Consider the following 27326-nt stretch of genomic DNA (forward strand, 5'->3'; position numbering starts at 1 on the left):
AGGGCTGCTCCGTGCCGCAGGGCCCCTGGGGCCAGCATGCTGGCTACAGAGAAATGGTTTAGACAACTTGCTTTAAATAATCTGGCAAATGAATCTCCTTTCTTTATTCATTAGGGATATTTGCACCTAAATAGCCTCTTTGTTTCCTGTGATTTGGGTCCCCAGCCAAAGCGGGCCGGCGCGAGGACCGGCGGGGCCAGGGCTCGGGAGGGAGGGGAGATGCTTCTGCAAAGCCCAGAGATGGGCCAGGACCGAGAGCCTTCCTCTGCCTCCAGCGCCCTCTCTTACCTCCAAGGCGCCTCCAAGAACTTCAAGCTCTAGGCGGAGGTCCGAGAGGAGTTTCCTCCCGCCAAGGAGGCCCAAAGCCAAGGATCTGGAGTCGGGTAGCCCTCGGATCACCTCCTGGCTTCTCGACAGGCCGCAGAGGGGCTGCAGACTAGCCTGTCCCGGCTCAGCAGTCGGCCGTCTGCCGAGGCCGGGATGCTCCGAAGAAAGGCAGCTTTCGAGGCTGTTGGCCGGGGGCTCTGCCGGGGCTGCGGGCCGGCGGGCGCTGGTTTTGTTGCACCTGTGGCTTGTGGCCTGTGACCCACCTGCCTGGCCCCTGGGCCCTCATCCAACTGTGCAGAGGCCCTCAGACAAACACTTTGGAAAATGAGGGCCAATAGAAGAAAGGTGCCCCTCCTGGGAGCTCTGTTAACGGAACATTCGTGGAAACTCACGTCCCTGGGGACGGCAAAACTCTTTGCACCTACCTCTGACTGGAATTTTCTTCATTTTCTTGTTTCAGTCTCTCTCACCACGGATTTGCTGATGTATCTGATGAGACCAAAAAAAAAAAAAAAAACCAGGAGAAAAAGTTTCTGTACAGATTAGCTACATTTTCATTTAGTTTGTTTTATGAGCATGAAAGGTTGAAACATAAAGTACCCAGATTACCTGTATTAATGAGATGTTTTATATTGAAAAAACACAAGAAAATAAGTTGTAATATAAAACTCAGCAGGCTTTGATTTTCTGCCACCAAGCTATTCAAAAAAATAATAATTAAGACGCAAACAGTAAACTGATTCTATGCATAAATTAGAGCTATCAAAGGCAAATGTTTGCTTTTTAGATTATGATGTATGTAGATTTAGCTGTAAACTATGGGCTTCACACATTAATTGAGCTAAACCTGAGTTCTCCTCAGGCGCGGTGGCTGGGCCAGGGCAGAGGTGCCCTGGGGGGGGCGCGGGGTGCAGCCCAGGCAGGGGCTGCGGCGGCCAGGGAGGGAGGGGTGGGGGGGAGGGCTTCCTCCCCTGCAGTGCCCTCGAAGGCCAAGACCGAGCCAGCGGACGCCTGGTGCCAGGAATGCACAATGCTCGGCCAACGGGACCATTACAACTGTCAAACCCCACAGCAAACCACGCCCTCCCCACCAGGAACTGAAATGCACATTGCTGAGAGCCATCAGCCAGGCAAAAGAGACTTCGTGGGAGGGGGCGCGGACTTCAGTTGCTTTTCTCCTGTTAGGTTCTGAGATGCCCACAAGCTAGTCTTGCTCTAGGAAGAACTCAGTTATGTCTACACACATGTCCTTAAACTGTCTCCCGTTAGTCTGCAGAGACGGCAGCCAGTGCTCCCAGAACAACAAGCAGGCCGCGGCAGATTGTTAAAATACTTATGGATAAGCATCCCAAAACACTGCCATTATAGCAGACCAAACACTGGGGCATCTGAGACCCAAACAGCTCTCTGTGGAAAAGTCTTAATATTAGGAATTTTCTTAGTTGGCTTCAAAAAGCTGGGGTCAGACACGTGACAAGGGCCCTGAGCCTGGGCTGTGCTGGAGGCAGTACCCGCGGGGTAGGATCAGGGTGGATTCAGCTGCAATGGCCCTCCCTCAAAGAGAGGCTCTTCTAGCCCCGTTTTCCACACCGACCCCACGGGGCTCTTGGCCCCGCAGCTGCCCAGAAGCTGGGCCAGGGCCCTCTGCACCTGCTCAGAGGCGGGGTGTAGTGCTGGCCACAGACACTTGCAGGGATGGGGCAAGGGGAGAGGGGGCTTCTAGGCCTGTGAATGCCACCTTCTTGCACAGAGGGAAGGAACCCTGGCCCTGGCTCTGGCCCAGCCTAGCCACTTGACTCTCCGAGGGGCCTCTAGCACTTTCTGCAAGGGGAGGCGGGGGTGTTGGGGGCTTCGTTTTCCCAGGTGTGAAACCTTTACATGATTGCCCTGACATTTTTCATGGGCTTATTCTATCCTTGGCTTATATTGACTGTCACAAAGCACATCCCCTGCAAGCTGACGGGCTGGGGGCACGGTGACACCCACCACCCCCGGCAGCTACTGTCAGGGCACCCCACTCAGGGCTCCGCTGCCCACAGCCTCCCACCCTGGCAGTCTCGGCGAGGTCTGTAACTACTGATTATTTCTTACTTTCAAGGCTGGAAAGACACCAACTCTCTTTATCCACAGATTCATGGCTGTCCCTGGAGGGTTAAAATATAAATAGCAGTTTCCAAGCGTACTAATAAATAGATGAAGCTAAGCAAACAATTTCTCAGCTGGCCTCCCAGCCCCTCAGTGGACCCTCTGCCTGCCCGCGTTGTTAATGTGCCCACCAGTTTCTCTGGGCACGCTCCCCTCTTGCTGAGGCCAGAGAGAGCCTGGTGAAGTGGGCTAAAAATAAAATGAACAAGAGGCCGCCAACAAGTAAAGGACACTGCCCAGGGACCAACCCTGAGCCCCAGGAGCCCACACTGGGGAGGCTCAAGGGGCCTTGGACTGGCATTGCCCTGCGTTGGGGGAGGACGAGCTGCGGATGATACCCTTTATCAGCCCCACAGTGGGAGGGAGCACCCTGTCCCCGGAGTGGTGACGGGACTGGAGGGGTGGAGGCAGAGGGGCCCAAGGCTGGCGTGGCCTCCCATCCCTGTGCATCACTCAGGCAGCCAGAGCGGACCCAGCGTGGCTCAGGGGGCCCTGACAGGCCTGGAGGCCAGAGCCCTGAGCCGGCCAGGCCCTGAGAGCCTGTGGGAGGGACGGGGCAGCCAGGTCTCCGGCCCACGCTGCGGGACAGGTGGGAAGAGCGGGCCCCCAGGGGGCAGGGTCGGTGGCCAAGGGCGCAGGCACGTCAGGGCCAGCCCGGGGTCCCTGTGTCCTTGGCCAGGACTCTCGCAGAGTCTCCCCAGGGGCCTGTGGTCTCCAGAGGACCCAGAAGCCCCACCCAAGACCACCAGGAGCAACCGGTCCGAGGCCTGGGCCGCTGGGGGAGATTTGCTTGTTGAGGACCCAGTTGGCCTCGTCTGCTGACCCCGGTCACCTGCCGAAGGGGGCATCTGTCGAGCACACGGCCCCTGGGAACACGAGCTGGCCCTGGTGCCGGCCGATGGGGCTTTGCCAATGGGCGCCCATGGCTTTCCCTCCTTCCCTCTTTCCCTGCCCCCCTTCCTTCCCAGCCTGTCAGAGGGATGCGGGGACGGGGCCTCAGCTCCGGGTCCCCTTCACGTCCCACGTGAATGTCTGTCTGTCTCCCACGGCCCTTGAGTAGCAGGCTGCTCCACACGAGCTGTAGGCACTGGCTTTCCCAGCCTCCCCCCGACCCCAACCCCGGTGCTGGGCCTCTCAGCAAAGGACAGCAGGCCACATGGGTGTCTGACCCACAGGCAGGTCCCGGCCCCGGGGGAGGCACACACGGGGCTTTCGATGCACCCGGTGGCTCTAGGGGCAGAACCCTGCCCGTCAGCGCGGACAGGGCCCGAGTCCCCGGTGTGGCGGGAATGCGCGGAGGAGAGAGAGCCACGGGCTGCAGTCCGGGCTCCCCCCTCCCCGCCGAGCCCTGCCCTGGTCCTCCTCAGAGGGCCAACAGGGGCAGGTCCCACTGGGCAGAGGACCAGCCCTAGAGACTGAGACCTCCGCAGGACGGGCCTGGGCTGCAGGCACGGGGGCAGGAAGAGACCCGCCTGCCAAGGGGCCCTTGGGCCCCACTCGGGGCAGGCAGCTGAGCCCCACAGGACCCCACCCCTGGGGCAGCGCGGGGGCCCGAAGCCCCAGACACAGCGCTCCGGGGCTCCAGAGGGCTTTGGTTGAACCGGAAACCAGCTGGAGGACCTGGGGGCCGAGGTGACCAAGGAGGAGGCTGAGGGTGGGCGAGGGGCCGTCGTCCCCGGGGCTCCCGGGGCGGGCTCACAGGCCCTCCCTCTCCCCCCAGGGCCAGAGTTATATGTCCAACAGTCTGCTGGACATGTCCATCTGGATATGCCCTAAGCTCCTCCAACAGACCATGACCAAACCCGAACTTTAGCACCCTCCCTCACACAGACACAGACACACAGACACACACACAGACACACACACACACACAGACACAGACACAGACACACAGACACACACACACACAGACACACACAGACACACACACTGACACAGACACACACAGACACACACAGACACACACACACACACACACACACACACACACACACAACGGAGGAAATGCCTGAAGGGAGTTCCCTAATCCCGGGAGCCCAGACCTGTCTTCCTAATTCCTCCCCTGGCCCCTCTCCCAGAACAGCCCATGGGCTCCTCAATCTTAGGCTCCAGGGATGGCTCTTTCACCTTTCCCCTTGGACCACACCTCTGCTTCCCCCCAGCAGTGGTGTCACAGGAAGCAGGTGCCAAGGCTGAACCCCTCTTGGGGCTTGGCCTCCTCCCTCCCCTCCCACCTACTCACATCATATCCCCCTGTACTGATGGGAAACCTTTTACTTTCAACCTTAAATACTTAAATGCTTTGCTGGGCCTCCCTGGGGTTGGTGTCCAGCTTGGACCGTGCGACATTCACACCGTTTCGATAGGGAAATTTCGTTGAACCACGGAAATCAGCAAGTCTGTGTGAGCTTGTGTGAGGTGTGTACTTGTTTTGTTTTCTCATGACGAGTTCTGGGCATCTTCCAGTATCCAGTTGTTTCACTGTTCAGAGCCCTCTTCCCTACGCTGGTGGTTTTGCACCAGCCGAGCTTCTGTGTCAGGAATGACACACAGCGCCACTGGCCTCTCGTGGGCCCCAGCTGCATGGACCCAGAGAGGACAGCCCAGCTGAGCCTCTTGGAATCGGGGCTTCCCTCTCCGCTGCCTGCGGGATTGACTTCCATGAAAACGGAGATGTGTTTAGGACAAGAGTGGCCCCGGGGTCCGCTGGGCTCCAGCTCTCCCTTTCTTGTCTGGTTTCTTGGAAGCTAAATTTGGCAGGATCCTGGTCTTTGATTTCCTCTTGGCCCAAGGGACCCATCCTCTTCACAACGTATAAAGAAAAGATCAGAAACCAAACTGCAGAGTGTTGCCTACAAGAGTTGCTGACATCTCAAAGCAAACAAGTCTGCCGAGGGACAATTAGGCTGATGCAGGCTCTCTGGATTTCCATTCCATTTCTTTTAACTGCCTCAGTACCAGCTGAACTGCCAGCCCTGGGAGATGAAATTGAACCCAAGGATTTCCCCAGCTATCTGGAATGAAGTTTTCACTTCTTTAATTAGAGTCCCAGAATGTCAAGCCCGCAGGGGCCCTTGGGATCAGCTGGCCTGTCCCCATCACAGGACTGACAGCCAGACTGGGAGGCCCAGCTGGGGGCCCACCCCTGCCTCCTCTCCCGCCAGGGCCCTTCCTGTTACACCTGCTGCTGCTAGTTTTCTCCTCTGCGATAGACTTCTCTTGCAGACACACTAGGTGCTCAATAGGCCCTCGGTAAAGGGTATCAGGGCTCTTCTGCAGTCTCCAGGCTGCAAGTCTTGGATCCACCAAGCACTCAGCCTTTGTAGTAAGTGGATGTCAATTTCTTTCTCTAGACCCCAACACATGCAGGAGACCACACAGCACCTCTACCTGACTTTGAATGCTCCTGCTGGTTCGGTCCCAACCTTATTTGGCGCCTACATACTTGTGCAGGACACCTCTGTTCCCTGAACAGACCAGGCAATTTCCCACCCCCTGGGCCATTGCTCTTGCTAGTCCCTCAAACCAAGAGGCTACTCAATCCTGGCTCTCCACCAAGACCCTTTTCTTTTTTCAAGGCCCATCTTCGGGATTCCCTTTTCTGGGACGCATTTCCAAAGAGAGCTCCACCACATTGCTCCCTCCTTCCCCCACAATTTACTCATTCATCCCACAGATACTTTAATGGGCATCCACCGTGTGGCAGGCACTGTTCTAGGCACAGGGGCTACAGCGGTGAACAAGGCCAATGAAAAGTCTCTGCTCTCACGGAGCTGACATTCTAGTGGCGAAGAGAGGCAATAAAGGGAAGAAGTAAATGATGTAGAATTTTAGAGGTGGCATTAACTTCTCCTGCACCCCCTGGTTCTACTTATGTCCATGTTGTCCCTATTTTCTTCTGCCCTGTGGTGTGGTCACTTTGTTGATTCTTCCATCTCTCACTGGGAGTCAGCTCCTTGACGGCGGTGGCCAAGGCCTGGAATGCTCTGCAGCCCTCTTTCCAACAAGCATACAGCAAGCACTCAAGAAACACTTGCAAAATGAGCACGTAAATGAATGAGTGAGTGAGTGAATGGATGAGTGTGTGTGTGTGTGTGTGTGTGAGTAAATGGATGAGTGAGCGAGTAGATGAGTGAATTGGTGAGTGAGTGAACAGATGAGTGAGTGACTGAATGAATGAGTCAGTGAGTGAATGCATAGATAACCGAGTGGATGAGTGAGTAGATGAGTGAATGTGTGTGTGGACGAATGGGTGAGTGAGCGGACAAGTGTGAAGGCCAGAGAGGGGTCTCTAGGCTCAGGGCACGTGGTTTTTAGCTTTTCTAAAACAAGGCTGCTATACCTGAAAGCTAGGTGGCTTGGGCGTAGGATTTCTGAGGCCCAGGAGAAGTCAGCATTGGCTCTCATGCCACAGAACAAAGAAGTGACTACAGAAACTCAAGATAACAACTTTGTGGCCCGTGCCACAGTTTTGCTTCATTAAACTGGAGACTCTGGCTACCTTTCAGGGGAAGACATTTCTGGGGGCCTAGCCTGACTGATCCAGCCCCTCATGCCCCGGATGGGCTCCCATAGCACCTCTGATTTCGTGGCAAGCATCAGTAGAATACAGAATGAGAGGCCTTTACAATTTCATATAGAAAAAGAAAGAGTAAACACCAATTCCTCCCTTGACCCATTCTTTGTTAAATATGTGTTAGAATTAGCTGGTTCTTATATTGCCAAATCCCTTTTAATTATTTGCCAAAGATTTTCATATCATTATTAACCAAGTGAATCTTATCTTAAATCTTAATTTTATGTGATGTTTAAGGGATTAAGGGAATGATTTTATGACCTAAAATGTGCATGGTCTCTTTCTAAAAATCCAATCGGTGGTGTAATTGAGCTGTGAACACTATTTTAGTTTTCTTACAACATATATAATCTGCTGTGGGATTTTATTTTCTCAAGAGACTTGATTTATCTGCTCTTTATACACATCCAGTCTCTGTAAATATGCTTTTGGCTTTTCAGTAATACTATGAGACCTGAATGCTTTGGCACAGATCAGCAGGGGTAGGAGATGGAGAGGAAGGTTGCCATGCATTTAAACAGACGAGGCTGACAGAAAAAAAGAACATTTTAAGCATTTACAAAGTATTCAAGATACTTTTATTTTGTTTTAAAGATTTTATTTTTTTATTTCTAAATTTTTCATTTACATTCAATTTAGTTAACGTATAGTGTATTGTTAGTTTCAGGAGTAGAATTTAGTGATTCATCAGTTGCATGTAACACCCAGTGCTCATTCCATCACATGCCCTCCTTAATGCCCATCACCCAGTTACCCCATCCCCCCCCACCTCCCCTCCAGCCACCCTCACTTTGTTTCTAGAGTTAAGAGTCTCTTATGGTTTGCCTCCCGCTCTGTAGGTAGTCTCTACCCCCAACGTGGGGCTGGAGCTCACAACCCCAAGATCAAGAGTCACACGTTCTACGGACTGAGCCAGCCAGGCACCCCTCAATATTAGGTATGTTTCATAGTGTTCCATGAATTAGCCTAGGTAGGGTTAACTGGGCTGTTGTTGCTGTTTTTTAAGTTAGTTTTTCCTTTAGTTTTGGTCACTATTTTTTGTTGCTGCTGTTGTTTTAATCTGGTGACCTTTGCCATTGGGAAGACAGCTGCTTACTTATCAAATGGTGTGTTTTGGGATGTCCTTATGATCCAGCCGGGTTCAGACTGCAAAGTGAATCCACTCAACACTACCCAAGGGGCCTGAATATGACTCAAAGTCTCCCTTCAACCCCCAAAGCCCAAAGCCACAGGTGACATGTCGGTGCTCAACAGCCTGGCTCTGTGCGCAGTCAGGAGCGCTCGGGCTCTCGGGAACACCAACTGAACACACTCCCCCGACAACTTTATGGGCCTCTTTCATCAAACCAGAATCATCTCTCAGTTTCTGGGCTAGAAAGCTTAGCATCATCGTTCAGTCTCCAGCCCCCTTCCCTTTCCACTGACTCATAACAAAGGGCCATCATTTTAACTTTCTCTTCTCAATGTCTCTTGGATGCATCCCTCCCTTTCTGTTTTCCCTGCTGCCTCCTTCATCCAGGCCCCTGTGATCTCAGCCTTGGACACCCCAATAACCCCCGCATTCTTTTCTCAGCCTCATGCTCCCATGCTGAGACCTGACTTGACTCTCCATTCATCCTCCTAAGAATCTCTCTCTTCTGCTCCCTGACATGCTAGGGAACCCTCTGCCCCCCATGACAACTCCAGGCTTTCCCAGTTGATTTTCCAGATCCTTACTAATGTGGCTATATCCAACCTTTAGCCTTCTAATCCCTAATGAACGCAGCCTGGGTCAGTAGCTGTTGAGAGACATCTGTATTTTGTGGTTTTGGTATAAAGCTGGACAGACAGACTGATGGAATAGAAGAGTGAGCCTGGAGACAGTCCCACGCACAGATAAAAATCTGATTTATGACAGAGGAGACAGTGCACAGGAGTGGGGAGGGAACAGTCTTCTCAATCAATTGTGCAGGGACAACTGGGTATCCATAAGGATAAAAAATGAAATAGGGCCCCTACTTCACATCACACACACAAATCAAGACCAGGTGGATTGAGGACTTAAATGTGAAAGGTAAAACGATAACGCTTTCAGAAGATCATAAAGGAGAGTATCTTCATGACCTAAGGGTAGGGAAAGATTTCTTAAACATGGCATGAGAAACATGAAGCATAACGGAAAGGGGGACAAGCTGGACTACATTAAAATGAGGGGAGAAAAGTCAAACTCACAGAAACAGAAACAGAGTGGACACAAGTGGTTGCCAGGGGCTGAGGGGTGGGGGAAATGAAGAGAAGTTGGTAAAAGGGTACAAACTTTCAGTTATAGGATGCATAAGGTCTGAGGATCTCATGTAAAGCATGGTGACTGTAGTTGATACCACTGGATTGTATAACTGAACTTTGCTAAGGGAGTAGAAATTCAGTGTTCTCAACAACAACAACAAAAAAGGTAAATATATGAGGTGATGGATGTGTTAATTAACTCAGTTGCGGGAATCCTTTTACAATGTCTACATATATCAAATCATCACATTGTACACTTCAAATATATTACAATTTTATCTGTCAATTATACCTCAATAAAACTGGGGGGAAAAGGTATCCGCATTAGACTGGGAGTTCCAGGGCAGTGGAGCCAAGTGGGACCCTGGGTGCCAGCATAGGGCATATCTCAGGGCAGAGACACTCTGGGGAGCTGTGGTTGATGAAATTAGGAGGGCGCGCTCAAGAAGTGCTGCCCTTGATCTGCTTGAGAGGAGATACCTGTTGACTGCAGACCACTGTGTCATCCAAAGCACAGTTGTGCTTTAAGGGGCTGCCATTCGAAGCTCAGGGTAGGGTGTACGTAGCTCCCAAGACTTGGACACTACCTCTGGGGACCCTGCTGGGAATGTAGCTTGGCGCTGGCTGGTCACAGGGCAGTTGCTGCCCACAACTGTGGTCACCTACCTCTTCGGGCCCCCTGTGGGCATTTTTTTGCTGGCCTTCGTCTTCATTGTTAGCACTGTTTACTTTTTGCCACTCAATCTACTTTCCTTTTAGGGTGCTATCTTCTAGCTTACTTTACTATTTAAAATTTTTTCCCACCTTTTAATTTTTTCCCTCTCTTTTATTTTATTTGTTTATTTTAAGCTCAATGCGGGGCTTGAACTCATGACCCCAAGATCAAGAGTCACATGCTCTACCAACTGAGCCAGCCAGGCACCCCTCTACCTTTTTATTTTTAACTTGTTTTGACAAAGGACAGGAAATGACAGCACGAGGGAAGCAAATTTGAGGAGAATTTCTTGTCTAGACCAGGGAGGCAGGAGGTCCTTGGTGGAACCCCCATTTTGATGTCAGGGCACCCCTTGACCACTAAGTCATTCTGCTGGTCTGTATTTATATTTCAAGCTGCCTACCTTGGACAATTGTCTGTTGGCAGCCCGAGGAAAATGTTAGATGGTGCTAACCCTTAATGACTGCAGACATCCAACAAGGGTTTCACTAGGGGGCCCATTAATGACAACTGACCACAGTAACAAGGGGAAAGCAGTGAGTTGGGAGGCCAGCCCCAAAGGGGCTTCCTAGGGTTGCCCCTCACCTGAAACCCCTGGGAAGGTGACCTCTGATAGGCTTATAGGAATTCCTTTGGACAGAAACCAGGCCCCAGGAACACCCTTAACTGTGCAGTTAGGACCCATTCAGGCAAGGATTCCCCCAAGAACTCCCACCTCTCCTGAGGCCATGCAGGATGCTGTCTGCAACTGGCATTCTTCAGGTAGTGGTGACAAGCACCTTGGGAGTCATCGTAAGTGTCTCCCCGCCAACACACACATGAGTGCTCCATACAGGAGGAGCTGAGATCAAGAGTCGCATGGCCTACCAGCTGAGCCGGACAGGTGCCCCTCAAACATTTTTATAGTAAGAAATATATTTTGCATCACCACTGAAAACAAGTACACATACAAATCAGTATAAAGTGTAACAAAGTATTGATTTCATGAATCAATACTTAGATTACAGCTTAAGATGCTGCTGTACACCGAAGGTTTATGTCCCTAAAACTCGTAGGTTGAAACCTAACTTCCAAGGTGATGGTATCAAGAGGTGAGGCCTTTGGGAGGTGATGAGGTCGTGAGGGTGGAGCCCTCATGAATGGAACTGGTGTCCTTATAAAAGAGACCCCAGAGAGCTCCCTTGCCTCTTCCATCATGAGAAGACACAGCGAAAAGATGGCTCTCTATGAATCAGGAAGTAGACTCTCACCAGCCACCAAATCTGTTGGTGCCTTGATCTTGGACTTTCCATCTTCCAGACCTGGGAGGAGGAAATGTTTGCTGTTTGAGCCCCTCAGTCTATGGTATTCTGTTATAGCAGCACGAACAGACCAAGAAGTTGGTACTGAGAATTGGGGTGCTGCTCTAACAAAGCTCTAAACATGTGGGAGCAGCTCTGGAACAGTAGAGACTGGAACCTCCATTGCTGTGCGTGGGCCTTTAAAGAGAGCTCAGGAAGGAAAGAGAGGTGCTAGAGAGAATGCCTCAGTCTTCTGGATGGAAAAGGTCACTCTGATGAGATCTCACACGGAAATGAGGACATGTTATTGGCAATTGGAGGGGAGGCGATCTTTGTTATACAGTGGCAAAGAACTTGGCTGAACTATGTTCATGTTCTAGTGTTTTATGGAAGGCTGAACTTGCAAGTAATGAAATAGAATATTAGCTGAAGAGATTTCTAGCAAAGCGTTGAAGGTGAGGCTTGGCGCCTCCTGACAGCTCATAGTGGAATGTGAGAAGAGAGAAGTGACTTAAATATGGGATTGTTCAGCAAAAAAGGAAACAGAACTCAGAGACTGGGATAATTCCCAGCCCACCCATACTGGGAAAACTGAGAACCCTAAGGGTATGGCCAAGCAACCCTTTGATATGGAGATTAGCAAGGATGTGAACTACAGACCAACAAAGGCTAGGCACAGAGGTGGGGTGACACCAGCAGATACACTGCCAGCTGGGACTAAAGGAGACAGAGAAAGTGAGGTCAAAATGAAGGAAGAATGATGGACTTCTTAGACCCTATAGGACTGGAGCGTAATGCTATTCAGCCGCAAACACACACTGTTCTTCCCGAAAGCTCAGGGTGCCTGCACCAGGCCACGGCTGCCTCCACCTAGGTTCCAAAGGACAGGGCAGCCACGTGGAGCCATGGGCTTGGGAGTCCAGCCAGGGAGAACCTCAGGGCACCAGCAGAGAGCCAGCTCGGGGGCAGGGCCCAGGCAGAGAGCCACCGTGGGCCATCCCAAGGAGCTGGAGGGTACTGTTGCCAGCCCGGTGGGCTTGAAAGAGCATCAAGCCAAAGGGGATTATTCTGGAGCCTTAAGGTTTAATGTTTGCCCTGTTGGTTTGAGACTTACTTGGGATCCCTTTACCTCTTCCTTCTTTCCTATTTCTCCCTTTTGGAAGGCGACTGTCTATCCTATGCCTGTCCCACCGCTATAATTTGTTTGCTTTCGCGGGCTCACAGCTGGAGAGGAATTGGCCTCAGGATGCACCAGACCTTGGGTCTTGTTCACAGGTGATCTAGATGAGGTGTAGATGAGCCTTTGGCCTTAGACTTTAGAGCTGACGCCAGAACCTATTAAAACTTTTGGGGCTGTTGGGTGGGATTTTGCATGTGAGAAGGACATGAATTTGGGGAACCAGGGGCAGCATGCTTAGACTGACTGTGCCAGAATTCCTATGTTGAAATCTTAACCCAGCCTTTGGGAGGTGATGAGGTCGTGAGGGTGGAGCCCTCATGAATAGGACTGATGCCGTCATAAAAGACCCGGAGAGCTGCCTCAACCTTTCTGCCTTGTGAGAACACAGCGGAAGATGACCATCTGTGAACCTCACCAGACAGCAAATCTCTTGCTGCCTTGCTCTTAGACTTCCTGGCTTCCAAAATTGTGAGACAAGAATGTTTGTTGTTTAAGCCACCCAGTGCATAGGTTTTGTTTTTGTCTTTTTGTAACAGCCCAAATGGACTGAGACGATACACTTGAATATTTTCCATTACGTTCTTTTTATTCTGTTTCATGTTTCCAAATACGCTGGTTGAGGCTTGCAAACTTGATTTTAGGACAACCACATGTAGGTCACGAGTTGCAGTTTGAACAACTAACTCTAGATGCTTCTAGTGCATTCGGCCAGCCCGCAAGCTCTAGGACACCATGGGGGCATTTAGAGGCCTATGCTGGTAGCTTACCTCTAAAGTGGCTTCCTCTGAGTGTGGACGCCTGGAGGGGGCTGTGTTTTCCCCTCTGTTGGAAAGGCAAAGACATTCCGAAGGGCCCTGGGGACAGAGCATGATTCTGACCTAGCTAAAGGGCCAGGCACTGGGCTGGGCGGTTCAAGGTCCCGCTAGCTGAGAACCTGACTTGGGCCTTCCTGACTGGGGAGGCAGGCAGACAATTACAGAGGATTCAAGTAGTTAAATAAGCCAGCAAGGTCTGACCAACACCAATGCAGCATGGGCAACATGAGAGTCAGTTTATGTGTGACCCTGGCCAGACCACGGTCCCCAGTTATTCAATCAAACACTAATCTGCGTGTTGCTGTGAAGGTACTTTGTACTCGTGGGCAACATCTACAATCAGCTGACTTCAAGTCAAGAAGACTACGAACCCTTGATAATGTGGATGGGCTTCATACAATCGGTGAAAGGCCTTCCGAGGTTTCCCAAAGAAGAAATCCTGCCTCCAGACTACATCAGCAACCCCTGAACTGAGTTTCCAAGCCTGCTGGCCTGCCCCATAGATTTGGAACTTGCCACGCCCCACAATTTTGGGGACCAGCTCCCTAAAATCCATCCATCTCTCTATTCACCCATCCATCTGTCCGTCCAACCACCCACCCACCGACTCGCCCACCTATCCATCTATCTATGTCTATCTGTCTATCTCATCTCTTGGCTCTGCTTCTGTGGAGAATCTGACTGAGCCAGGTTGACACTCCGTGGGCACTCCCAGGACACTGGTCAACTACAGCCTCGCAGCGTTATGGAGGTTTTGGCAACAACGGTTCTGACCAGAATTAGTGGTTAACATTTACCTGCGCTGTTCTGACCACGCAGCTGTCTTCCCGGCAACCCAGAGGTAGCTGGAGAAGGTGGCAGATGAGGCTTGGGGGCAGACTGAGGGGCTCTCCTCTCAGGAGTAGGGGCTCTTCCACCTGACATCTCTGAAATGGCTACAAGGGGCATTCAGGACTGGCTGACACCAACCAGCTCACCCCTTTTTCCAACAAAGCTCAGCCTCTCTGCAGGGTTGTGGTAGTGATCGGAATCGGAAATGAGATGACCGGAGGGAAAGTGCCTCCCTGCTGGGGGCCCAGGGCTGCACTGACTTCTGTGGCTCTGGGACACTTTGGCCTTTGTGGGCCCCTTCCTCAATAACAAAATGCATAACAATTATAGTTGATGAGTCTGTAGCTATAAAGATGAATATGTCAATTCATATGAATGTCTATGAATCCACATTAATAGTACATATTAAAATACTTTCTTCCATCTAAAAGTTCATTGTCTCCCTTCTGATTTGAAAAGAAATTGAAGTATTTTCATGAACCGCTAAAAGTATCATGGCCCTAGTACATCCTGTGCCTGATGGAGACGTCTGCCTTGAGTCCCCTGCCAGCCCTGGGAGGCACTTGGAGAATGTCCAGGCCACGGAGGAGCGACCTTCTCCCCTAGAAGAGCCGAGCCAGCACAAAGGATAGGGTGGACAGCTGCTTTTTGTCTTTGTCATTAAAAAAGCCTATTGAGTCCTGTGGGAAAAGATACAGTCTTACAGTTAGATGACCAATTATGTCAGAAAAAGCAAGGTCCCTGAGAAAAATGAGCAGTGATTTTTTTAATGATTTAAAGGCATTATAATTGTCACTGACCCTATCAAGCATGTATTATAAGCTGCACATGGGGCTAAGTGTCATACCTTCATGTTCACATGAACCCCATCTTCGAGACTGGAAGCCTGGGGCACCAGGCTGTTGGGGGGCAGGGGGGCAGAGGGAGTGAAGGGCACAAAGCAGAAGGGACCAGTGGGGGAAACGGCCGGCGGAAGACACCCTCAAGGGCTTCCCCGTGTTCTTATGATTTGCCCTTCTGGAACCACCCTCCGTGATAGCTTCATAAACTTGCAACAGTAGCACAGAACCCAATGCAGAAGTTAACATTTTCATGAATGTTTTCAGGAAAAGAGACTGTGCTTGCCTCTGATGTTCCTCTCAGTGACTTCCCAGGCCAACAACAGAGGCCATTAAATAAGAACACATTTTGTATGTTTCCTGCTCTTGAACTGAATGAGGACAACCCATCTGGGAGTCTGGGGAAGTCTTCACAAAGGGAGCGAGCCAGGGCAGCGCTTGGTGCCCTGAGAGAAAACTGCTTCCTGGCTCCGGGGTGGAGAGGCCCTAGGGCTGGCTGCTCCATCTGGTGGGCCCAGAGGAGCAGAAGGCCTAGAAGCAAGGAAAGACTGCTGTTATCAGCTGCACGCTGTGTACAAGGCCACGGCAGCTCCAAGGGGGCAAAGTCGAGATAAGGAGTCGGGCAGTGTGACTCCAGACAGTCCTGACTTGGTCACTTAACTGGATGGCCATGAATGGGTTACTTTGTCCCTTGGAGCTGCCTTTTCCTTGCATGGCACTGGCTGCACACCTACTGTGTACCAGAGCTCCCCACGTACTCTTATGGAAACCTGGCAGCGAGGTGAAGCTTTGCCTGGGCCCAGCGCACAGACGGGGAAGCAGGCTCTGAGAGCCTTCGCAAGTGCCGGAAGGTAGAGAGGCGCAGACACCCAGGTGCTTAGAACTGGCAGGAAGTCTGCCAGTCCTACAGTCCGCCCTTCCATCTGCTGCTTTGGACCCTCAACTGGCCCTCCCATTGTTCTGCCCCCCCCTTTTAAACTTGTACTTAAAAGGGGTGTGTGTGATGAAGTCTGTCAATAACATTTTTAAAAAAATTATTTATTAATTTGAGAGAGAGAGAGAGAGAGAGAGAGAGAGAGAGAGCATGAGCAGGGGGAGAAGAGGCAGAGGGAGAGGGAGAAGCAGACTCCCCGCTGAGCAGGGAGCCCGACACGGGGCTCGATCCCAGGACCCTGAGATCATGACCTGAGCTGAAGGCAGTAGCTCAATAGACTGAGCCACCCAGGCGCCCCTGTCAATTAACATTTTAAAGTGTACGATTCAGTGGCATTAATTATATTAATGAAGTTACACAACAATCCCCACTAATTCCAGAACATTTTCATCACCCCACCCCCCAAAACCCCCATACCATCAACCAGTCACTCCATTCTTCCCCTCCCCCCCCCCCGGCCACTGGCAACCACTAATTTATTTTCTGTCTGTACGGATTGGCCTCTTCTGGACATTACACATGAATGGAATCATACAGTATGTGGTCTTTTGGGACTGGCTTCTTCACCTTAGCATGAAATTTTAGGTGTAGCATGGATCTGCACTTGATCCTCTTTCATGGCTGAGTAATACTTCATTATGGATGGACTGCAGTTTATTTTTCCTCTGGCCAGTTGATGAACATTTGGGCTGTTTCCACTTTTTTTCGATTATGAATAATGCTGCTATGAGCATTCATTGTCTGGGCACCAGTTCTCTTGGGTATGTACCCAGGAGTGGAAATGCTGGGGCACAAGGTAACTATATGTTTAACTTTCTGAAGAACCACCGAAGTGTTTTCTGCAGAGGCTGCCCCATTTTCCAGTCCCATCAGCAGCGCACAGGGGTTCCAGTTTCTCCACAGCCTCCCCAACACTTGTTCTTTTCTGGGGTTTTGTTTTTTGTTTTTGTTTTTTAATCTTAGTGGCACGAGGTAGTATCTCATTGTCGTTTTGATTTGCATTTCTCCAGTTGCTAGTGATGTTGAGCATCTTTTCATGTGTTTGTTGGCCCTTCCCATTGTTCTTAATATAGAATAAAACATCCCTACCAGAGCCTCAAAGGCCCTGCCCCCGCCCCGCTGGCAGCCCCCAGCCCTGCCCCGGTGCCGGCCCCTCTGCTCATCCATTTGCACTCTGGGATCCAGCCACACAGGCCTCCCTCTTCCTCGCGTGCCTCAGAGCCTGAACACACACAGTCCCCTCTGCTTGCAACTGTTCTCTTCCCCCGGTTCCCCATCCCTGCCGTTACCTCCTTATCCTCCATCTGTCCGCCCTGCCCCCCAGACGAGGCTGACCCCTGTCTGCGTGCACGGAGCATCACCAGGCACTGCCCCTCCGCACACCTCCTCCGAGGGACGGGCCTCCTGCTCCTCGGGGTTTCCTGATGGCATGTTCGCTGCTACAGCTCCAGCTCCTAGCTGAGTGCCGGACAAACACTACGTTTGGGTCCAAAGCAGTGGACAGAGGGCTGGACCGAAGGATTGAAGGACGTGCAGGTTTCCTGCCAATTCCATCTTGGGCTGTTGCCGCCCTGAGCACCCAGTACTAGGTGGCAGCACAGACGCGAGGCGTCCCCAAACCTCTCCCATTGACATCTTTGGAGTTACCCAGCGTCAGCTGTGGTCTGTTATGACTCATGCCCTCGAGGCACATGTCTGTTGTCAGCAAGTGACTCACGGATGCAGCTCCTCAGCCTTGGCAGCCAGCTAGGCCTGCTGACATAGGGGAGAGAATGCCACATTGGGAGGCAAGAGCCAGAGTTCTCATCCCAGTCTGCGATGACTCGCTGTGGGAGCTTGGGCCCTGGCCTCCCCAATCTGCAGCATACATCAGAACCACCTGTAGAGCCCCTTTCGAACTGCAGCTGGCTCTCCCCCTCTCCCTCCACCCAGAGATTCTGATTTAGTAGCTTTGGCATAGGGCCCAGGAAATCTGCATTTTAATCAGCAGCCCCAGTGTCCCCTGATGCTCAGCCTGGCTTGGATACTCTGCACGAGCTGCTTGAGGGCCCTCGCCACTGCCCCGGACTTTGGTTCTAGGATTCTAGAATGTCTTTCCATCACAGTCTTTGCTGGGTGAGTTCCAAGAACTTCCGTGAAGGAAGGCCAGCTCCCTATTTCCTGAACACCAACTCTGAGCCAAACCCTGGGCTAGTTGATTGCTGACCTACAGTAGATTCTAGTCTTCTAGGGTGGACTGATTCTGCCACCGGCAGCACTTCCCCTCTAAGCCACAAACACTCTGTGACAAGGGCTAGAATACTGAGGTGCAAACCGAGGGTGCTGGGGAGGCAGGGGGGAATGGCAAAACCCCTCCTGATGGGCACCTCAGGGAAGCCAGGTGGGGGCAGACACTGCTGGGCTTTGAGCAATACACTGGGCTTTGAGCAATATACTGGAAGAGACCATGGCAGTTTATGGCCGTGTGTCAGGGAAGGCGAGGGCAGGAGGGGCAGGAGAAGCACCATGGAGGGAAAAGGAAGGTTCTAGATTATGAGGTGAGAGAAGTGGTCATGGCCATATCCTGGAGGACCTGGAGTATCAGGGGGCCAGGGTGACAGCAGTTGGGGTGGGGGATAGTGGCCGGGCAGCTTTGGAGCCTGATAGAGATCCTTTTGTCCCTGGGGAACCACGAGAGGCCCAGAAGCATGGGCTACTGGTAAAAGTCTCTTCAGTAAATGGTGCTGGGGAAACTGGAGAGCTACATGCAAAAGAATGAAACTGGCCCACTTTCTAAAACCAAAAATAAACTCAAAATGGATTAAAGACCTAAATGTGAGACCTGAAGCCATAAAAATCCTAAAAGAAAACATAAGTAGTAATTTCTTAGACATTGGTCTTAGCAACATTTTTCTGGATATGTCTCCTAAGGCAAGGGAAACAAAAGCAAAAATAAACTATTGGGACTGCATCAAAATAAAAAGCTTTTGCACGGTGAAGGAAACTATCAACAAAATGAAAAGGCAGAAGGTATTTGCGAATAATATATCCAATAAGAGGCTAATATTCAAAATATATAAAAGAACTTATACAACTCAACACCAAAAAAACCCCCAAGTAATCTGATTTAAAAAATGAGCAGAGGACCTGAATTGACATTTTTCCAAAGAAGACATAATGGCCAATGGACACATGAAAAGATACTCAACATCACTCATCATCAGGGCAATGCCAATCAAATCACAAGATATCACTTTGCATTAGTCAAGAGGGCTAATATCAAAAAGACAAGAAATAACGTGTTGTCAAGGATGTGGAGAAAAAGGAAGCCTCGCACGCTGATGGTGGGAATGCAAATTGCTGCAGGCACTCTGGAAAACAGAATGGACGCTCTTCAAAAAATTAAAAATAGAAATACCATATGATCCAGTAATTCCACTACTGGGTATTTACACAAAGAAAACAAAAACACCAATTCAAAATGATATATACTTATTTATAATGGTCAAGGCACGGCAATGGGCAGCAACCCAAGTGTCCATCCACAGATGAACGGATAAGGAAGATGTGGCATTTACATGCAATGGAACATTACTCAGCCATAAAGAAGAATGAGATCTTGCCATTGGCAACAACAAGGACGGACCTAGAGGGTATAATGCTAAGTGAAATGAGTCAGACAGAGGAAGACTAATTTCATATGATTTCACTTATAGGTGGACAAAGCAAATCAGCAAACAAACAAAAAACCAGAAATAGACTCATAAATACAGAGAACAAAACGGTGCTCATCAGAGGGGTGGGGGTGGGGGATGGGCGAAATAGGTGAAGGGGATGAAGAGGTACAAACTTCTAGTTATAAGATAAATAAGTCAGGGAGATAAAAAGCGCAGTACAGGGAATATAGTCAATGATATTGTGATAACCTTGGATGGTGACAGAGGATGACCACATTTATCATGGTGAGCACCGAGTGACTTGTGGAATCACTATCTTTTACACCTGAAACTAAAATAACGTGTAGGTTAGCTATACTTCCGTAATAAAAATTAAAACTAAAAAATAAGCATCTATTTTAAAATAACAGCTTTGGGAGCTCGAGGCTGCAGCACTGGGGAGGGTCTGGCGATAGAAGCCTTCCCTGCCCTGAACTTGAGTTTTTCCTCCTTACATTGCCCCTCATTGACCAGTATGCCTCCCCATTTGGGATGGTCTTGATGATTTCAGGTCTGAGCTGGGGCTTCCAGCAAGCCTGCTTCCTGACCCGTTGGCTTTCTGTTTAGAGCAGGGAGGAGGACTTTGCTAGGCTGTGTGCCCAGAGGAAGAGCTAGCACAAGCCCAAGGTGGTTAGGAATGGCAGGGCTCTGGATTCCCAGACCGTCTCTACCCCTTGCACTGCTCGAGCAAGCCACACGCCCTCTCTAAGTCTCAGTGTGCTCCTCCATGAAATGAGGGTACCATTAATACCTGCCTTAGGATGTCAATGACCTTAAACATGAGGCTGTACAGAAAGTCTGGACATTCTCCTGTTCTTCATGGCAGAAGAGAAACCCCACTAGACCTACTAACTTGGTGGCCAAAGCTGAAGTGCTGAGCTTCAGCCATGCCCCTGGGGCAAAGAACTCCACCAAGATGAACCTCGAGGAAGGGCTGAAGAGAACGCACAGGCAAGGCTGCCAGAACAGGGGGAGGAAGAGAAGCAGCTTGGAGAGCCAAAGGGGCACCCAGAAGACCAGAGAACACCAAAGAGAGCTTCATCATTTGGGAGAGAGGACAGGGGAGGGACAGAAGGGGACCCCCAGGGGAGTGACGAGGCTGATAGTGGGTTGGGGGGCATTTGCACAAATCTGGATTCCCTCTGAGGAGTAATCTGCCCCTGCCTGGCCTTGGCCTGCTCTCAGCTGCTAGACACTGGTCCCTCCTCTTGATGGAAGGTCAAAGTATGGGTTCAAACCCAAGGGTGTGGCCACTCTGGGCTGGGGGGAGTGGGGAATGCAAAGATGGGTATCCCCAGGGAGGAAGGCAGAGTTGGGCTAAACCCTGGGCCTCCAGGTCTGGGCTCCAACAGACACATTGCCCCCACCTAGCTCACCTCCTGGAGCACTGATCTCTGGGCGGAGGTCAGGATGTTAGCCCAAGGGCAGCTGTGGGGGGTGGAGAGGTGGGGGGGGCAGCTGCTGGACTTGGGTCAAGGACACCTCCCCTCCTCTCATAGGTAGACCACCGCTCAGCAGCACGTTCTGCCCCTCCTGGTCTCTGATTTATGACCCACGCTCAGGGACACCAGCAGTTCCAGGTCCTTGCCTGCAGGCCCCCTGAACACTGTCCCCACTCTGTGAATGCCTCCAAACTACGTGTGAACCAAGTCATCTCCTGTCAGGACCCTCCACTGTTGCCTTGACCCTGGGAAGGATCTTGGTTCCAGCTCCCAAATCCAGCACTGGGGCCCTTCCCACATGGCATGCCACTAAGAATTTCGGTAGGAGTCACTTCCAATAGGCCCTGTCTCCTGGACACAGGAGCACCCGTTCTTTGTCCTATATCCCTGTAGGGGCCACCCTTTTGCTGAGCCTCACAGTCCCTCGGGCTGTGCCCTCCACCTGCTGGCCTTCTGCTCCTTACCCTTCCCTGCTCTGCCACCCTCACCTCCTCTCCCAGGTCTGGCTTACAACCTGCTGGCCCAAAGCCTACAGCTGTTTCCCTGGGCTGGTGCGGAGGGGCTGTGGATATGACGGTTAATGTTTTGTGTCAAACCAGTTAGGCCATGGTGCCCAGTTCTTTGGTCAAATACCAGTCTAGATGTTGCTGTGAAGGTACTTTTCAGATGTCATTAACATTTACATCAGTAGACTTTGAGTAAAACAGATGACCCTCTATATGTGAGTGGGCCTCGTCCAATCAGTCGATGGTCCTGAGAGCAAAGACCGAGGCTCCCCAAAGAAAAGATTATGAGCCCAGACTGCAGCATAGAAACCCTGCCCGAGATTCCAGCCTTCAACTCAAGAGTGCGGGCCTGCCCTGCTGATTTCAGACTTGCCCGCCCCCGTCATGGCGCAAGCCAACTCCTTAAAATAAATCTCCCTCTGTCTCTCGGTCTCTCGGTCTCTGTCTCTTTCTCTCTCCCCTTGCTCACACAGCAGACAAATGAGTGAAGTGTGTTGGCTGGGCTGCAGTGTGGCAGCCACCACCACGCATGGGAAATGTGAACACTCTCGGGGAACCCAGTCTGCACCCGGGCCCTCCCCACCCCACATGGACTTAAGCCCGTTTCCCACGTGGCTGGTACAGAGGCCACTGGCCAGTGAGGAGGAGGGCTGGGTTCTTCCCCAGCTCACCCAGCAGCTGAGTGACCTTGGGTAAGGTCCTTCCCCTCCCTGGGCCAAAGTGTCCCTATTCTCAGCAGCAGCGCCAGACAGCAGTAATTGTTTGTAAATGTTTTACAGTAGCAGATTGCTCTGTGCCAAAGGGAATCTTATACAGTAGATCAACTTTTAAAGCTGTCCAAGTAGGGCCTCTCTGGCTTCCGTGGAGGGGAGGGAGCAGCAGAGAGCTCCCTCCACCTGCCCCTCAGTCCTGCCTGAACCTTGGACCTTGACCCCCAGAGTCTTCATGCTCTGGTCTGCTCCAACATGTGCAGACGGTACGCCCCACGCTTTTGGGTGGAATCCATTTCCTTGGTGTCCTGCCTAGCTCAGTGTGCCTCTGGGCTGGTAAAGGGAATCTCATTACTGCTCGTGACTCAGAAAAAAGTCTAAAAGCGGCAGACAACAGCTCCTTTCAGAGCTCCCTCTGAACCCTAGGGTCTCATTATGTGACGATGACTTTTAGAGGCTTGAGACAAGAGCAATCGCATATAAGGCAGAAAAATGTGGCCTTGTCTTCTAGGAGAAGTGGCAGCGGGAGCCCCACTCTGAGTTCTCACACTCAGGCCCCACTCTGTACTGAGTTGTCTGAGAAAGGTGGCCCTGGACTAAGGCAGCCCCACTCCCCTGACAGGCCCAACTGAAGGCCCACCCAGCAGCTTTCTGAGAGGCCTTCCTGCTCCCAGGACTGGTGTGGCCTGGAAGATTGACACTGTTCCTTCGCGAGGTAGCCTGTCAGCTCTCCCGGGGACTGGCACATGTAAGTCTTGCGTATCCCAAAAGGCCAAGGGCAGCTGACCTGACAGTTCAGAAGGATGGCTGGCCTCCTTCCCCCTCTACCTCCAGCTAAATGAAGGCACTTCCCAGAATGAGTCTGGACAACAAAACAGGAAGAGGTAAACTCAGTTAAAACATGATTCTTCCCTGGGACTCATTCAAGGTGATAGTGTGGTGGGTATTACTCCTCTAGCACAAGGAGAAACGTCCCCCCACGTACATTCCTGCCATCACTGCCTCTGCGGAGCCTCTGGAGGCTCAGGAATAAAGAGCAATTGAAGAGCTGTGAATAATGTAATCAGAATTTCAAAAAGAGTATGAGATGAGATGGTTAAGAGCCCACTCTGAAGGTCAAAGAAACCTTTTGTGGTTTTGCTTTCCCTGACCACCCTGGATACACCACTAAATGCCAGTGGTTTTTATTATGGGTAGGCTCCAAAGTGGAACCCTAGGCACCAGTGTGACTGAACCAACGGGGATCAGAGGTGTTGTTTTCAAACCCAGAGGGTACAAAGGCAGCCCAGGAGCCCTGGCTCTTTGGAGGCTCTGACTTGCCACCTGCTATCTGCGGCTTGACTCCCCCAGGCTTTTTTCTCCTCTGCAGGAGACACCCAGGACATTAGTCGCCTATGGACACTATGGCTATATATGTGACTCTCATAGGCAGGGTCTGGTCCCACCTTCTGGGTACTTCCTGCCGCACACTGGGCAGCTGGTCTCAGGCAAAGAGGACATCAGTGGGGGGCAGGCGAATGTCCCCGGATAGCATCTCTCTACTACCACTACAACTTGGGCCAGAACCAGGGTAAAGCAAAGCAAAGTAAAGGAGTCAGGAGTTGGTAGGAGGTGTGAGCACTGGCCACTGCCCACTATCATCAAGGAGCTGGTGTGACACCTGACCTATCCTTGTCTTACTGCGAACTGCCACTGCCACGGCTAGCTTCTTGGGAGGTGGCCTGGGAACAGGGATGCTGTACCCAAATCCAATCTCCCTGGCCTGCTGGAATTTCCTCTCTCTAGAGTCACTTTACTCCCAAAGGCCCAGGAGGGCTTCCTCCTTCTTCTGCCTCCTCCTCCCCCTCAGCACCTCCCTGTCCAGGTCAAGAGCACTACTCTGCCCAAAGTGTTCTGGCTTGTTGAGTGCTTACCCACCATGCATGATTGAACTCTGACCCTCACAACTGCCCTGGAGAAGGGGTATCATCCCATTTGAGGAGGAGGAAGCTCAGCCCAGAGAGAAGGGCCACTTCAAGAGCCCAAGACCACAGACAACCTTGTCTGTGACAAAGCTTGTCAACCACACCACCTCACCAGCCCAGGCCTGGCAGAGGATTTGAAGCCAAGCATCCCCAGCTGGGACTGGTCCCAGGCCAGGTTGCTTTCCACTCCTGGGGATACTGTATGGCTACACAGTGATTGTGATGCCTCCTTTTCAGACTTGGTGAGCCACCTTGCAGCAACCACCAGGCCACTGTCTTCTGCCCAGAGGATATGCTGCCTCAGCCTTGAGTGAAAGGCAAAGGGACTTCACCCAAAGAAGGCACTGGTCAGCCACAAGGAGCTCCTTGGGTGCCACCTGGCAAGGGCTGGACCCTTGGAGGGTCCACAGGCTCGGGGTCTCAGGAACAGCACGGTCCACTGTATGAGTTTCCCGGGGCTGCTGCAACAAGTTACCACAAACTGTGTGCCTTGAAAGAAAGAAATGTATTGTTTCATAGTTCTGCAGGCCAGAGGTCTAAAATCCAGGTATCAGCACAGCTGCACTCTCTCCAAAGGCTCTAGAGGAGGGTCATGTGTCTTCCAGTGTCTGGCGGTGGCCAGCATCCTTGGCGTTTCTTGGCTTATGGTTGCACCACCCCAGCATTCTCTTTGGCTCTATGTTCTCCTCCTCTTCTGTATTTTATAAGGACACTTGTCATTGGATTTGGGCTCTACCAGGATAATTCAGGATGATCTCATCTTGAGATCTTTAACTTGATTACATCCAAAGACCCCTTTTCCAAACCAGGGCACATTCATAGGATCTGGAGGTTGGGGCTTGGACATATCCTTTTTGGGCTACCATTCACCCCATCTCCACCAATGGATCACAGGTCACTGACTTCCTAGAAGTCTGGCTATCAGGGCACAGAGGCCATTGACAAGACCAACTGTCACCTTCTTTCAGAACTGAAGTAGCCTCACAGGAGGAGGCTGTCCTGCCTCAAAGTCCCCTGGCAAGTGAGGGACAGAGCAGAGACTTGTTGCACAGCCCCTAGGCTTTCATTGCCTGGATAAGCCTGCTGCACTCAGGGCCGAGTCAGGGCCCAGCCCCGCTCATTTATATTTGCAAGGGGAACAAGCCTTCGGGGTCCCTGCACACAAGGCAGGACAAAGCTTTGGGGGTGGTGACTCCATTCCTATATCTCAGCACGGCATTGGGAGGCCTTGGTCCCCACAGGCCTCAGGTCCCTCAGCTGGAAAAGGAGAGGGCTGGAGTAAGGAACTCAGGGGTTTCTCCTGGCTCAGGTGCCCACAGGTGCCCAGGAAGCCACAACGGCCCATTGCTTTCCATACGGCCGCTGATGGCCAGGAGAGGGGCCGTGCTGGGATGGACCAGACTCCAGCTGCTATGGCACCAAGAGCAACCACACTGGCAGTGTTCCTCTGCAATTCCAACAGGGGTGCCCTTGGCTGGTGTGTGCCTTGTGGGTCCCTAGGAATGGCCTGCACCCCTCATAGTAAGCCAAGCCAGAGCAAAATGCCTTTGCAGTTTGCAGCCTGGGGTAGGGACAGAACAAAGTTGCACTCCAGACACCCTAGAGGCCGGGGTGTGGCTGCCGCTCTCCGCCTCCTGAAACATTAGTGGCTCCCTAGTTCCCCTTGGTATGCCTCCACCAAAAGGAACCTCAGTCTCAACCTCCCTCCTTCCTAAAGCAGTCAATACTAGTATGACTCTGACTTCTTGAGGGGTCTTCCCTCTATTGCACCAGAATCTGAGTATTAGCCACTTCTGCCACCCATCCCAGTCCTTAAGGAACCTGCTAGCCACATCAGTGGATGCCTTCTCTCCTACTGGGCAAATGGTAGCTCTTCTCTCCGCCCTCCAGCTTTTCCTCCTTCAGATACGCTCCAGTTTGACAGGGTTCTTCCGAGTGTGGGGCCCAGAACTAGCCAGAATATCTGGTTGGTGTCCAGCCAGAGCAGAGCAGGGGGACAGCTGTACAGATCAGACACTGCCAAACACTTGGCATCTAGTATCTCAATGAATCCTCCTGACAGCACTTTTGAGGTAGTTTCTATTATTGTACTCACTAAAAAGATGAAACAAACCATCTGAGTCTCAGAGGTGTTAAGTAACTTGCCCAAAGGCACAGAGATAAGTGTTAGTCAAAAGTCAAATCAGACGTTCTGGTTCCAGAATTCATGCCTTATACACTAAACTGCAAAAGAGAGTAGCACCCTCACCTCCCTTGTTCTGAACATGTTGCCTCTGTTGACGCAGCCCAAGGCCCTGATTGCTAATCTGAGTCTGCCATGATGGCTCCAATTCATACTGACCAGTTGACTACTCTCCTCGCCCATCTCCATGTGTTGCCCTCTGTGTTCTCTGGGCCCTGGTTCAGAGTCCTTCAGTCTCCACTGCACAGATCGCTTCCTCCAACTGAGCCATGCTCCAGCCTGCACAGGTCTGTCCTTCTCCCCTCCCTCCACGCCCCTGCCAGCCAACGTGATCAATGAGGAGAGAGATGTTAGAGCACAACAGACAGGCAAAAGGCTGGTGCATAGAGCTATGAGCTGGCAATTGGTAAATTGAGAGCAATTCCTGGAAATCAGGAAAGAACTATTGAGGCCAAAGGCATCAAAATTAAATTGGCCTTTGAAACAAAAAAGTGCATCTCCGCAGGCATCAACTGTGATTCTGCACGGTTCTAAGATGACCTCTGAATAAGATAAAGTCTCCTAGCCCAGGTTGGGCTGGGCACATGGGGGCAGAGTGTTGGGTGATCTTTGGGAGTCATTAGCATGATCTTATTTGAATTTCAAGGCATTGAGGAAAGCTGGGAGGGGAGAATCTGGGCCTCCAGTCTGATCTATGGCATAACACAGGGGCATGAACTGTGTCATGTGAGAAACAGGAGGTAAGAGACATGGCATGTTCAGTAGAGCCTGGAGCCAGAGGGCTTTCCCCCTTTTGAGGATTCTTCCTGCTTTAGGAGCCAAGAATCCTGGGGTTGGAGTAGCCCAGAAGTAGGACATATCCCTACAGTAAGATCATTTTTTTTAAAAAAGATTTATTTATTTGAGAGAGAGAGAGAGAG

The 27326-nt window shown here is 51.4% G+C and overlaps 1 long non-coding RNA gene across 1 annotated transcript in view; it reads right to left on the reverse strand.

Moving 5' to 3' along the window:
• Nucleotides 1-228: 228 nt before the first annotated feature.
• The window catches only part of LOC148162953 (uncharacterized), a 254528-nt gene continuing 227430 nt past the window's right edge, over nucleotides 229-27326 (reverse strand). Inside the window, exon 4 of the long non-coding RNA XR_015769416.1 lies at nucleotides 229-816. This is a non-coding gene — a long non-coding RNA (uncharacterized LOC148162953). The remainder of the gene's footprint in view (nucleotides 817-27326) is intronic.

Source organism: Eumetopias jubatus, unplaced genomic scaffold, assembly GCF_037043125.1.
Source record: "Eumetopias jubatus isolate StellerSeaLion01/CBP00866 unplaced genomic scaffold, mEumJub1_p1.0 scaffold_11, whole genome shotgun sequence".
Lineage (NCBI taxonomy): Eukaryota > Metazoa > Chordata > Mammalia > Carnivora > Otariidae > Eumetopias > Eumetopias jubatus.